A 13355-nucleotide genomic window follows, 5' to 3' on the forward strand; every position below is an offset into this window, starting at 1 on the left:
AACAAACTATTCACGGAGGCAGAAGGCAACCACCAAATGTATTAGAGCCAGATTAGAGGAAGTGCAATTGAGTTAGCTTAGGAAAATCGTATTCCAGTGAGACCTCATTTTCCTTCTTCCAGCATGGATACATTTCGAGTTTTTATTTTTGGTGAATTTGAGCAACAAGAAGTCTGTGAAGTACAAACATGTGCTCTCATTGTTTTTCCTTCAGGATGAAATGTGCTGTGTAAATACGGACATTATTATGAGAATTATTTTTACATTCTTTTGATCTTTTTTTTTTTTTTTCCTCACTACTGTAGTTATTTCTGGCCTATAAAATTGATTATTTCTCTGGAGCAGTAGGTTCTGGACACCAAGGAATAAAGATGACAAGTAGCAGATGGATTGATAGAAGGATAAATTGGTCTTCCACTAATTAAAATGTTAAATGGCAAAATAGTATCCTTTTTAAAAAAACACAGTAATTTGCAGGCAGCCTTCTTGTCCTTCATAGCCTGGGTTAATTTACTGAGTTTGATTTTCAGGGCGTGTATTTATGAACTCTGTCTCTTTTGAGTCAGTTTGGGTGAGAAAATATTCCATCTCAATCATATGGATAACATCTCAATCATATGGAAAGCTGTATGTGCATTTCAGGTACTTACACTTGAACCATAAAATTTGCTGATTGACTGCAACTTGGCAGTAAGATGAAAATGCAGCAATTCATGCCACTTAGGGAAGTCATGTGTATAACATACTGGATCAGTTAACCAATAAATATTCTGTTTCTACCTTCAAATCAGTACTGCTAGATCCTAAGTATCTTCATGAGTGAGCCAAACTACACTGCACTGGTTTGACTTGGGGGTTAGCAAAGGCATGGGTAATTCATCCACACTGCACATCAGAAAGACAAGGTTCATCTGTTGCATCAAATACTGTATTGACTAGATTGGCTCTTCCAGAAATTCACAGAGTAGTTCATTGGCTGAAAAAATCTAATATATAGAATGTATATAGCTATATAATAGCTTGTTAGCTGTAGAAGAAACACTTAGGGTCATGTTTTTTAATTTAGTAGTGTTTTTAAACTGTTGCATACAGCATTCTCCTAAGCAAATTTGGGAACAGTGATCAGGTAAAACGTATGCTGGATGCAGGCCTATTTAGAAAACTGCTCAGAGAGTAATTATTAGTGACTTCTGTTTTAAAGGAAGAATGCACTGAGTGGTATTTGGCTTGGGTTTTTACTGGGTCAGATAGTAGCCAATATTTTCATGTTCAGTCCAGATGGACTTGGAATGAAGAATGTACTTGCAAAATCTGGAGGTAACTTCAAACCGGGAAAGACTAGGAATGTATTAGAAGAGAGAGTGAGAGTATGAAACTGTGGTCTTTAAAAATAGCAGAGATTTAAAAGACAAATGCAAGGCACTGTGCTTCAGCAACAAGTGCCTGTACAATGAGGAAAGGCAAAAGATTGCTTAGACAATGCTATCTCAAAAATGATCTAAGCGTGATAGGAAATTATAATCTGCCTATATTTCTCCTGTCATACTGAGACACGCAGACAAGAGTATCATCTTTAAAATAATTTGAGTAATCACCTAATTTGCCTGGCAATTATGAAACTTCATTTTGACACGATACAGATTTTAACCCTCACTTCACAATGGGTGAGAGAATCCACAAGTGAGAACAAGGCCTAGATCTTGAAAATGTGGTCATTACAGCACAGCTGAGTGACATGGTTTGTTAGTCTGAAGAAGAGCTGATTAGGTAGATGATGGAAAATAATGTTTTCGAACAGACAAATTGCTTTTACGAAAAGGTAGAGGAACATGCATTCATCCAAAGCCAGTGTGTCTGAAGAGAAATAATGGAACTAATCTCCAGCATTAGAGATCAGTTTAGATTTAGTTCAGTTTAGATTTGAAGAAAGCCCCTTTTAATGGTTAAGATATTAAAGCATTAGACCAGATGGCTTGGGGTTGTTTTGGAGCCTCCATCACTGAGAATCTAGGAGAATGCATTAGGCAAACACCTGCCCAAGGATTATATAAGTGTACTTAGCTCTTCCTTGAGGCTGGGAGGTGGATTGGATGATTTTTTAATGTTCCTTTCAGCCTAATTCTATTATTCACTGTCCTCTGACTTTTCACCTAAACCACAGGGCTGGAAACACTTTTAAAATGGAAAGTTCAAGTAGCATCTAATTACAAGACCTGAGATTATACAGTGTAAGTAGGTAGGTTTATAAAAATCATCACGTGGTATACAACTGGACAGAAAATGGGAAAACATACCAGCTCCATGTTAATAAAATGTGTGTTAAGAACCTAATAAGGACATTGCTCCACTTGTGCTGTTGGCATACAAATGCGTAGGACAGTTTTATAAATTCTTTACATCCTTCTGAAGGTAAGTAACCAACAACTGGAAGAAAAATAAATGTAAAGATAAGCACAATGGAAAGCAATAAATTTGAGAAGGGTATGTGAAAGTAATTCACTTCTGAAAAAATTTCAGTGCCTGTGAGGAGATGAGAAATAGCAGTTTTGAAATTATAAATGTGCAAGCGTGCATCTTCTTTTTTTCTTTTCTTTTTCCATTTTTTTTTTCCTCCAGGCTGTTAAGAAGAAACAATAGGTAAATATATTTCCAGAATAGAAAATAATTTCACATACTTATTTCAAGCACTTGTTTGTCGTGATCTTGAGCCCTTACATCTAACTTACAGTTTGATGGGTTTTCTGTTCAACTTCTATTTCTTGATCGGTAGCAGAAGCAAAATGGAACAGGCTCCCAAATGAAATGTGGAGTACTGAAAAGGTCAAAGTGGTACCACCGTGACATGTCACAGAATATATTACATATCAAAATCTGCCCTCATTTTAATGACAAAAATCCTGTCTGGGACAAAGGATAGCTGGAAATTAAGTAATTTACATGGCAACAATTGCAAGGAGAATAGAGAATGATACTTATTCCAACTTGCTCTTCCATGCTTTATTGTTTGAAGACAATGATTATAGTATTTTTACTCCCATTACAAAGTTGATCAATTATATTACTATAATCATTTTGGCATCATAATCAAATCATTTTGGTACACTGACTAAAGGAGTGGATTGGTATGGTAATGCTTTAGAGTTAAGTACCAAGTGGAAAGAAACTGGCTCACTGAGAGAAACTGAAAAGAGGAAGGAATAGAAGCAAGGATGTCTTACCAAGTCCTCATTAAACTGTCATGCTGAATACTGTTTTTCTATTTACTTTGCTGTTAATGATGTTTGACAAAATAGATGTTGAGAAGTCTCTAATCAGACATTCTTTTAATAGTTCATTCTCCCTGCTGTTATGAACCAAATGAATCTACCTACCATCAGAAATAAAGTCACGGCCCTCTTTTATTCAGAAAAAATTCTGTTTGGGATCAGAATATTCACTTGGTTAGTGCAGTGGTTGTACTGAAAAATGGAAGAAATCTATGAACAGTATTTGAAATGCTACATGAGAGATTTTATCCTATGAGTGGTCAATGAAAAACTGACACAAGTGCTGCTGGGTAGTTGTGGTGGAACACATAAAAAATCGTATTGGAAAAGTAGGTAAAGATGATAAAAGAAGGGATCTGTAGCTGCTCGTTAAGAATAGATGAGGAAATTTAGCATTGCTTGCCTGTTTTATCTTGTCTGTTTGTATTGCACATCTTGCCAGAGGTGTACAAACTGTAGCAAAGAGAATTTTGGACCACATCTTAGTCTGAGGAAAAATGACAGCTTTGTTGCAGCTTTGCCTCAGAAGGAAACTGTGTACTTCATATCAAAACGCACTCTTGCTTGCTTGCTTTTTAGAAACATAATTTTGTAGTTTTACCTACCTTTTATCCTGATATATTGCAGTTAATAGCATTTTTCTGAGGGGGACAACAGTTTATGGTCCCTCATAATATTTTACCATTATAATCACACTGATAACTATATACTTAATTTAAAGAAATACATTTACTAAATGAATATGACAGGAGCTTTATTGAAATTGTACCAGATTTCAGCACATCTAGCTGTGTTTTATTTACATGGAGAACTGTCTGTGAAAATGTTTGTCTTCAGTGAGGTTCTAAGGTCACCTTGTCTCTGTTGTTTTGTGTTCATCTACAGTTGTTCAGTGTATCTCTACTAAAAAAATAGTGATTACTTCAAACATTTAATATCTTTTGTACTTCTAAGGTTTCAGTGGATAAATTGAAAGTTTAGCAGCAAGCGAGGAGGGAGGGATGTACAGGAAAATAGACTTCCAAAGTGTATAACCTTTCCTCTCCACTTAGATGATTCATTGATAATTTAGAAATAAGCAAGATTGATTGTTATTTAGATTAATTCAATTCAAGTAATCTTTTTTATGCTTCTGGTATCAAGCTAAAGCTTTTTGTATCTTATTAGGTAAGCTGATGAATAGATTCATTTTTCTGCCCTCCCTCTTCCCCCCTCCACCCAAATGGTATTTAAGAGGAGAAATCTTGCAGCACGAAGACTGAAGAAATACAATATATGAAATGTAACCTTTTTCCCAGAGATATTTCTGCTTTAAATGCTGAATTCATGCTTAACTAATTTTCCCACCTAACACCATTCCAACATGGTTTTACAAAGAGGAAACAGTTTAATTCAATTTTAAGTTTTCCTTTTATATTTATGCAGCTGAACTCTATTGATAACACTTGATTTCAAGCTGCAAGTTGCAATTAATAATAGCACTACATAATTGGGTACAGGATCTTCAAAGAAAAATTATGAAATCTGATGGTAGGTGTATTAATATTGTAATAGCTGGAAAATAATTCCAGTATTTTTTAATATTTGTACTAATTAGTACCTGATAAAGGGATTTGCAATGAAAGACCAATTTGGTTTCTCTCAGAGATCTTGATCAATATGGTATTCTTCAGGTTCAACTTTATCTGTTTGTCTATCTATCTCAATAACTTTAAGGCAGTACCTCAGAGCAGTAAGCACACTGGCACTTTTCTGTTATGCTTTTGACCCTCCTGTGATTGTTAGAAGAGGGGCTTCTTTATCTTTAATAGCTCTTGAGGACTTCATACTTCAGTGAGTGAATTGAGGTACTGTTTAAACACGTAGAAAGTTCACTAGCTGCAGTGGGCAAAAAAAGGCAGAAAGCTTCTGTAGATCTGAGTTTTTTTAACCTTTTTGCCCTGAAGAGTATGTACTATCCAGTGGGCTGTGTTGAAGATGTTAGCTAAACCTTAACTGGCATGGCACCAATGCTCTCATAATCTTGATAAGAGTCGTATTTCATTCAGATTCCTTATACTTGTGACAAATTCAAGAAATAATATCCCCCAAACAAATATTTTTTTAAGGTAATTTACAGACAGTGTAATTTGCTCAGAGGTTATGTAAGCAATGTGGTCACGTGTTCAAAGGCACCATTATGCTTTAACACTTCTGAAGTGAATGAAGTTGTTATGCAGGCTGGCAGAGGGGGTCTCAAGGAGACTTTATATTGGAGCTGGTGATAGATACTGTCTCTGTCCTGCAAGAGATAACGTTGTGTGCTCTTCTTCTCCTACTAGTACAAGTAATTTCTGTTCCACAGAAGACAATTTGCAATTTGATTCTGGAAAGCAGTCCTGTGTAAGAAGTGGAGACTTGTGTACTGTGCTTGAAACTGAAAGAAGTCATTACATACTTCCCTGAACATCATGGGGTTTAGCAAAAGATTCCATGCGCAGGAAGATCACCTCTGGGTGTGCCAACAAGGCTTGGAGTAGGAAGACCTCACGCTTCCTACTTGTCTTGTCCACTGATGTTTATTGTCTCAAGCCAACTGGTGTGTGAACTGAGGTCAAGACTCAGTTCATTACCTCCTTTTATGTGATACAGTTGCCAAATAGCTGTGATATTCAATCTCATCTGTGTCTGAAGCTGATTTCATTTTTCTTATTGCAGTCAGCCCTTGGAGAGCAGAGACAAATAAGCTCCTCAGAGCAAGGACACTATACTTTCATAGCGATGCCTACTGTGGAATTTACTGTGAATTTAGAAAGCTCCACAAATTAAATGTTAAAAAACTCATTATAATATGCAGGAACTCTGCACTTTATGTGTACATTATATTGAACTTTACTGCTGTAAGGACTAGGGAAGGTCTTGGATTATCTGATGTCTTTTTTTTCTTTTTACTTCACTTGAAAACCATACTCCATTTAAATATTAGATATTTGCATTGACTGTAAGCATAAATTCAAAGAACATTAAAAATATCCTGGAAGCCAGCTTGTATCATGGAAGCACTTTTAGTGATTTATTTGTAGAACCATTTAACTTAGTCATGTTACTTAGTTCAAGATTTGTAAATGTAGAAATGCAAATAAAAATATACATGTGTCAGTGCTAATTTTAAGAGAGCAACCCAACTAGATTAAAAGCATGCTTCATTGAAATGCAATTTGTGGTGATCAAAGTGAATATGAATTTTCATAGGTGATTTTTCAGATGTAGTGGTCTTTGCAGCAGTGGTTGGGAATTACAGATTTCAGTGACCATAAACAAGTCAGTAGTTTAAAGGGGAAACAATTTGAAATAAGATGTAAGGTGTACTTTCTAGTGTCAGATATGTATAAGCATTAAGGAACACTAAGGAATACTGATATTTTTTTTTTTGGTGTTTAAATCGGTAGGAAAAATCTCTCTAGAAAGAAGTTCACTACAGCATGTTGGGCCAGATAAAGAAATTTCTGCTTAAACTTTAGTATGTGTTATACCTGAGATCAGATCTCTGTGATTATTAAAAGGGAAGGGCACTTTCTGGACATATGACCTATTATTAAAACTTCTGAAATAAGAGATAGGACAAAATATATATATATATATATATGTGTGTATAAATACATATATATATAAATACATATTTAAATTTACTACCAGATCTTTATGATAACTGAAGTTTAATTTCTCAAGCGTTACTCTTCTTTTATTAGTGCGTATTACTGCAGCATCTGTAGCTTCTTTTACATTCTGCAACTCCCGTTTGCTAGAAAGAGTCCCAGAGAAAATAATTCACACGTAATGAAAAAGCTTCAGGGAAAGCAAATTCAGGAAACTTGTGATCTAAAATGTAGCCATTCAGTTTTTTATGACCAAATTTCACACAATGCCATTAACAGGAAGTAGATTTTAAGAAAGTTAATCCCAGCAAACGTTTTTGTTTTAAGTGGAAACAATTGTAAAGGAGATGCTACAAGGTGAAGCATGAACAACACACAGTGTGATTTGCAGTCTGAATAAGCGTATTTTTTTTTTTTTTTATATACGTTGTGATTTTCATGTGGTGTAAGACAGAAGAGAACTGCGGGAAATACTTTACAGTTTATTTTCATGGTGGTTATGCTTAACCTGTAAAGGAAATTTTGTCCCAGACGCTTCACAGATTCTGTATCGAGTGAGATTGGTTGTTCTTTGTAAGGAACTTAGATCTCCTTTGTCCTGTATTTGTTACAAACTTATGCTATTGTCACTTCCACAGAGGTGGTGCGAATAATTGCATTGAGTCCAACTTGAATCAGAGTTGAAATATGTAGGCACTGGCATGTTCTTGATGAAAGACTGTGTGAGCAAACTTTGCCAAGATAACGTTTAAGAGATCTGCTTTCCCAGCATATAAAAATTTTGGTAAGGAGCACCTTGATAAAAGGCACCATCTGAGCATAGGTGAAAGGAAAAAGCATGGAGATATGGACTTGGACTGTATTATGTCAGCACATCAGAGGGCTCACAGTATTGGAACTGTATTCTTGCTTGTGCTTCACTGGTTTTCAGTCAGTAGTCTTATTGATGTTAAGGAATCAAATTGATAAAGAAAAGTTCTGCCAATTGAGTTTGCTTAGAAAACTGCATTTTCTGTTTGTCCGCTGTCCCGAGTTCCATTGTTTTCTAGCAGTTTTAAACATTTCGCATTTTTGCAGGTTTGCTTTCTACATTTTAGAAGAGAAGAGTCTCTCTTAGCTGTCATTTGTGAGAAATGCCTGTGATTGAGTATTGGCAAGGTTTTCTTTGCATCAGCACTTTCAAGATCTATACCTGCGGTTTAAACAACGAAACGCTGGAACTGTTGGGCTGAGTCTGACACTGCAGTTCAATACCTTGTCTCCAGTGGTGGCCTCAATGAGACTTCTCAGTCACTGGCAGTATTACCTATCCAAATAGTGTTCTGTAACCCTGGGTATTTAGTAGCTGGTACATAGATTTCCCAAAACGTGGCAGTTTATAAGCATTTGAATCCATAAATTCCTCTTTTTAACTTTACTTGTCTTCTTGTTTTGATATCAGGAGTGGTAGGTAGGAGAATCCAGTTAATCTCCTCAGAAACATACCTTTCTACTTAACTCTAAGTTGTAATATATAAAATAATTGCAGCATAATAGTTTTTACTGTCAGTTTCTGGATTTCTTATTTCGTTTGTATTTATGTTAAGCTTTGTAGCCATAGCTGAACACTCCAAGTGAAGACTTGCTTTTGATTTATGTAGTGTCATTGTAATCTCATTCTCAGCCCCATTCTTTATGTATCCTGACAAATTATAAGCTTCTTCTGTAGGCTGCTGGGTATCAAGCAAATTATTTTCAAAAGCTATCTGTTCTGATACTCAAGGTTTATTAACAAATGGCTACAGCTGATTTAGAGCTCAGTGATGTGTATGAACAATGCCAGGTATTCCTGCCAGTGTATACTCCCTTACATTTGTCAATAGTCAATAATTTTCCACTGATATAGTTGTTTATCAAGCTTTGAAACTAATCTGTCTCCTCTCCCTGTTCTTTATTATTTCAAATAATTTCATATCATCTTCAAATTTCCCCATCACTTTGCTCAGTATTCTTGCCTCCCTTCCCTCCCCTGAAGAATGTTGTGTCATAAAGCACAAGCCATGGCAGGCAGTACCAGTGCACACATTTTTTAGTCTTGTCCAGTAATGACTTTTGATTCTTTCTGTTCATTGCTTTATAAAGTAAAGAAGTCTTCCTCCACTCCCTTTCTTCCTTTCACCACCATATTTCTGCCTGTTGATTCCATATTCCTGGAATATTTCTTTTGAAAGCTCTGTTATGAACTTTGAAATTCTATATGCAAGACTGATAATGTCTGTTTTGGTAATAACTACCAAATATAGCTGAAGCAACAGACTTAGTCACATAGAAAGCCTATGTAACTGGATGGAAGTCTTCCAAGTTTTAAGTTAGCCCTAAACACAGCTTGGGATTTCTCTTTTTGAGAAATCCTGGCTACTGGTAATCTCACCATGAATTGATGCAAAATATTGCATTAAGCTTTTTTGTGCAATTTTTTTCGGTGCTAATGTTCAAGTGAATGATATTTTGTTCAGATTTCATTACAATTTTATTAAAAAAAGGCAACTGTGAAATAGAAAGGTTGTATTTAATCTGATGTCTTTGCAACAGTATATTCTGATAAAAAAAAGACAAAAAAAAGAACAAGTAAAATGGAAGCTATTTGTTTTCAAAACATGCTTCAATTTAGGATAAATAGTAATCTCTGTCAGAAAAGAAATCATAAAGGTTATTGTCCTCCAAGAATCATCTTTCCTTCCTTTCTTCCTTTGACTGTATGCCAAATTTCTGTACTGAAAATAATTAAAAATCTTCATGTGCGTGATAAGTCATCTGTATTTCTGGGCAGTTCTATCAAGACCTAGGAAACTATTAGAGCTGATGAATCGTGATTGGTTTTTTTTTTTTTTTTTCCTTTAATTTCTTTCTTTTCTTTTCTTTTCTTCTTTTTTTTTTTTTTAATCTCTGAAAAGAAATCATTATTATATCCTATTTTTCCCCTTACAGTGTAGAAGTATCCATGGCCTATATGAGAAACAGCATTTTGCATTTGTCACTGACTGCTGTACAAGGCACTTAAGCTTTGCTCATCTTCATGATGCAGAAGAGCTGAGTGAGTCAAATGTATAATGATGACAATGTATTTCCAAGATTATAAGACAGAAATGTCTGATTGAAAAATTCAAATCAAACTTCTGTTTAATTATGTTTCCTTTCTTTCTTGTGTTGAAGAGTGGAGGACCATACTGTGCTCTGAGTCAAAGTAAGCTGATATTTGTTAATCAACTTGTAGTGGTGTAACTTAGCAGTAGCTCTCTCTTGGATGCTTGCATGAGCCTGCACATGTTCAGAATAGTGTAACCCATTTAGTCAGCTACAAGTCATTCCTTCAATTCTGTAACCTAGTTAATTGCCCACAAAGCTCCAAAGAATTCTGTTCAAAGAATACAACATTTCAAAGAACTACTATTACTCATTTCAGAAAAAAAGCAAGCATATGTGTATGCTTCACTAATAGTTGGAAATACTCCTACATCAAGTTTTTTTTCTTTTTGAAATGTGTGATTTTTATGCAAATTACAAGCTGTAATGCTATACTAAAAATTTGGATGGCAGTAATATGTATATTGTGAAACTTTGCTGATTAGAAAAAAGTTATTTTTTCTCACTTTGGTCAAAATGTATTCTCTCAAGGACTTTCTATGACAGAAAAAGTGTTGCTTATTCCTCTACCTTTTAGCATTTATTCAGTATAGAATGATGAGTGAATTTTTTAGAAGCAACTGGAGCTAATTGTTTCAAGTGCTGATATTCTGACAAAATGCCAGTCTCTTTCTTTAACACTGTTAATTAAAGTAGGATATTTTGACTAGACAATTAATCAAGGGAATGAATTACAAAACAATACCCTTGAGTAGCAGAGGTGTCATGCAGATAAACCCCTGTGTACTGTTGTGGCTGTACGCTTCTAGAAGAACTCTACCACGTACATATTAAGCATAATATTCAGACCTGCAGCATACCCTTCAGTGGCCTTCGTAAGTCAGCTTCTCCTTGGGTTGTTGCCAAAATGCTGTGATTGGTCATAGGCGGAGGAACAAAAATTCATCAACTTTGCAAACCAAAGAATGAGGCATTTGTTCTTTTCCAAATTGAGAGCGGAGACCATTCCAGTGTATGTGTATATGGACTTTGTTAATGTTTAAGAAGGGGTTGAACAAGAAAAACAAAAGTATCCCAAGACTCAATGATTCCTGCAAACATTTATACCAGTAGCTTGCTGAATGTTATTAAACCCTGTGGACAGTAACCACACCTATTTTCAGCAAGGCAAGATTTGTTTTCTTTCAAGAATGGTAACAGAAAGTCCTAATTAATTTTCATGAGAAGTTACTTGTTTTTGTAGTTACTCCCACCTTCCTTTTTCCTCCTTTTATTTTAAGGGGTTCTTTGTGTTTCCCTTTCACACTGTCTGCTCTTACAAAACAGCATACACGTGCCAGGACATCAATGTAGCCTATAACCTTTGAGAGAACTGCGCGTTATTATTAGACTTCAACAGTGGTATCTGGGATGCAGACAAACTCATAGTGGAACCTTTTGTAGAAAGGCTCCAAATGTGACTGAATGATTTTGCACAGTCCCAGGAAATAAGAACACTTTGTTTTTATCAAAGTTTAAGCTCAGGTTTGGCATGAGTACCGTTAAAGCTGCTCCACGTAGAATGAGGGGCCATGTATCTCAGCAGAACCTGTGCATGTCTTTAGGGACATCATTCTTGCATAGAATGACTTTTTAAGAATTTCCTATGGACAACCAGTGTAAACACAAATCTGTAAGCCAGGGACACTATTCACTAACGTGCTCAGATAGTAGCCGAAAGAATGCAGAACTTTACTGTGCACTTCAGTTTACTGTGCAGGTATACTGTAATATATTTTGTTAGAATATTGGATTTGTGGTGAGATGCATCTCAACATTTTCTAAGTCCAGTAACTTGAGTGATGTGATTATAAGTATTTTATCCAACATCTTAATGCACTTAATGAAGTGCAGATAATAGCACTGCTCAATTTATGAGAATTGTCAGACCTCAGAATTACTTCCATTATATTGTAGTATTTTATTAAATCCTTTCAGAACTTATTCAGGAAGTAGAAATATTTTTTAATTTCAGTTAAATTATTTTAGTTGGTTAATTTTTTTTTTTTTTAATTTATTTCCAGAGTACTTTTTCTTTTCTTTTTTCGTTTTTTTTTTTTCCCCAAAATTTGATGTCCCTTTCATGGAATTGAGAAGATGAAGCCATCCCAGTGGATGCTCTTGCTTATGGTAACATTTATATAGGACAGAATATATGGTATTTCTTGCCAGTAATCAAGACTCCCTCATCAGTGCATAGACATCAAAAAAAGAATATCTCTAGCTTCAGTCTGCTTATAAAAATAGTGTCAGAAACGAATGAAACTGTCAAATACATGGAGGCTGGACCTAGATCAAGAACTTTTCACAGAGATGTCACATGAGAATGCTGACATTTTGCTGCAAGAAAATTAAGGGAGGAGTTTATAGAACTTAGGTAATGATGGTTTAAATTTTTTATTGAGTTTTTTTTTTTTTCTGTATGAAAGTGCACGAGATTTCAAGGAATCACAACCCAAGTGACAAGTTAAGCTGTTACTAAGTAGGACCCTAAAGAAGCTAGTAGATACAATACATTGAATGAAATTTTAATTATTTAGCAGGGTTAGCAAGACAAGCAATCCTATCAGCAAGATATATTCTTTTGTTGCTAAAATATATAAAAAATATATGGATTTTTTTTTTTTCTTCCAGTTAAATGCAAAGATTGCTATTTTATTTTAAGTAACCCACTGAACAATATTGGTGACACAGAGGAAAGTTTTTGCAGGCCTACTTTGGACCTCTGATTGACGTTTATGGGCATTTCATGACTAAATTGCTTCACCGTTTTGATACTTCACTTAATCACGTGTACATGAGTTAATAGTGATATCTGCAGGGAGATGCATTCACAGGACTTTGAAGATGATTTTCTTCGATGTGGACCATGGTAAGGTCTGAGCACAGTGGGGGAAAAGGATTTCAAGAAAAGGCAAGTGTTCAATTCAGATGTGGAATGACTTTGTAATTAGAGAGTAATAGTAATGGTCAGTTCTCTGTAGTACTGTCCTTGAAATTATAAGGTTCATTAACTAAGGTCATTTTAACTGGAGCTGTCTTAGCTTTTTTTGTCTTTCTGTGATAAATAATTACAAAAGAGACAGTTTTCTGAAAGAAGGACATTTGGTTGCGTTCAGAAAATGTGTTAGTTGATAGAAGAGCATCAGTTCCCATATGTATACTTGCCACAGGCATCACAAGCTTATGACAAATCCCTTTGGGCTACCTGCTCCTCAGGTGCCTCTCAGGAGAAGTGGTGAAAGGCATTCAAGGACTTCTGTGGTGGGTAGAGAGCTGCATTCTGTTTTCT

General features: G+C 35.3%; 1 protein-coding gene across 4 annotated transcripts in view; it reads left to right on the forward strand.

Annotated features, from left to right (window-relative positions):
- GRM8 (glutamate metabotropic receptor 8) overlaps positions 1–13355 on the forward strand; it is a 331978-nt gene that overhangs the window by 68425 nt on the left and 250198 nt on the right. The gene's annotated exons all lie outside the window — the stretch shown is intronic.

The sequence above is a fragment of the Phasianus colchicus genome, chromosome 1, assembly GCF_987193195.1.
Source record: "Phasianus colchicus chromosome 1, bPhaCol1.hap1.1, whole genome shotgun sequence".
NCBI lineage: Eukaryota > Metazoa > Chordata > Aves > Galliformes > Phasianidae > Phasianus > Phasianus colchicus.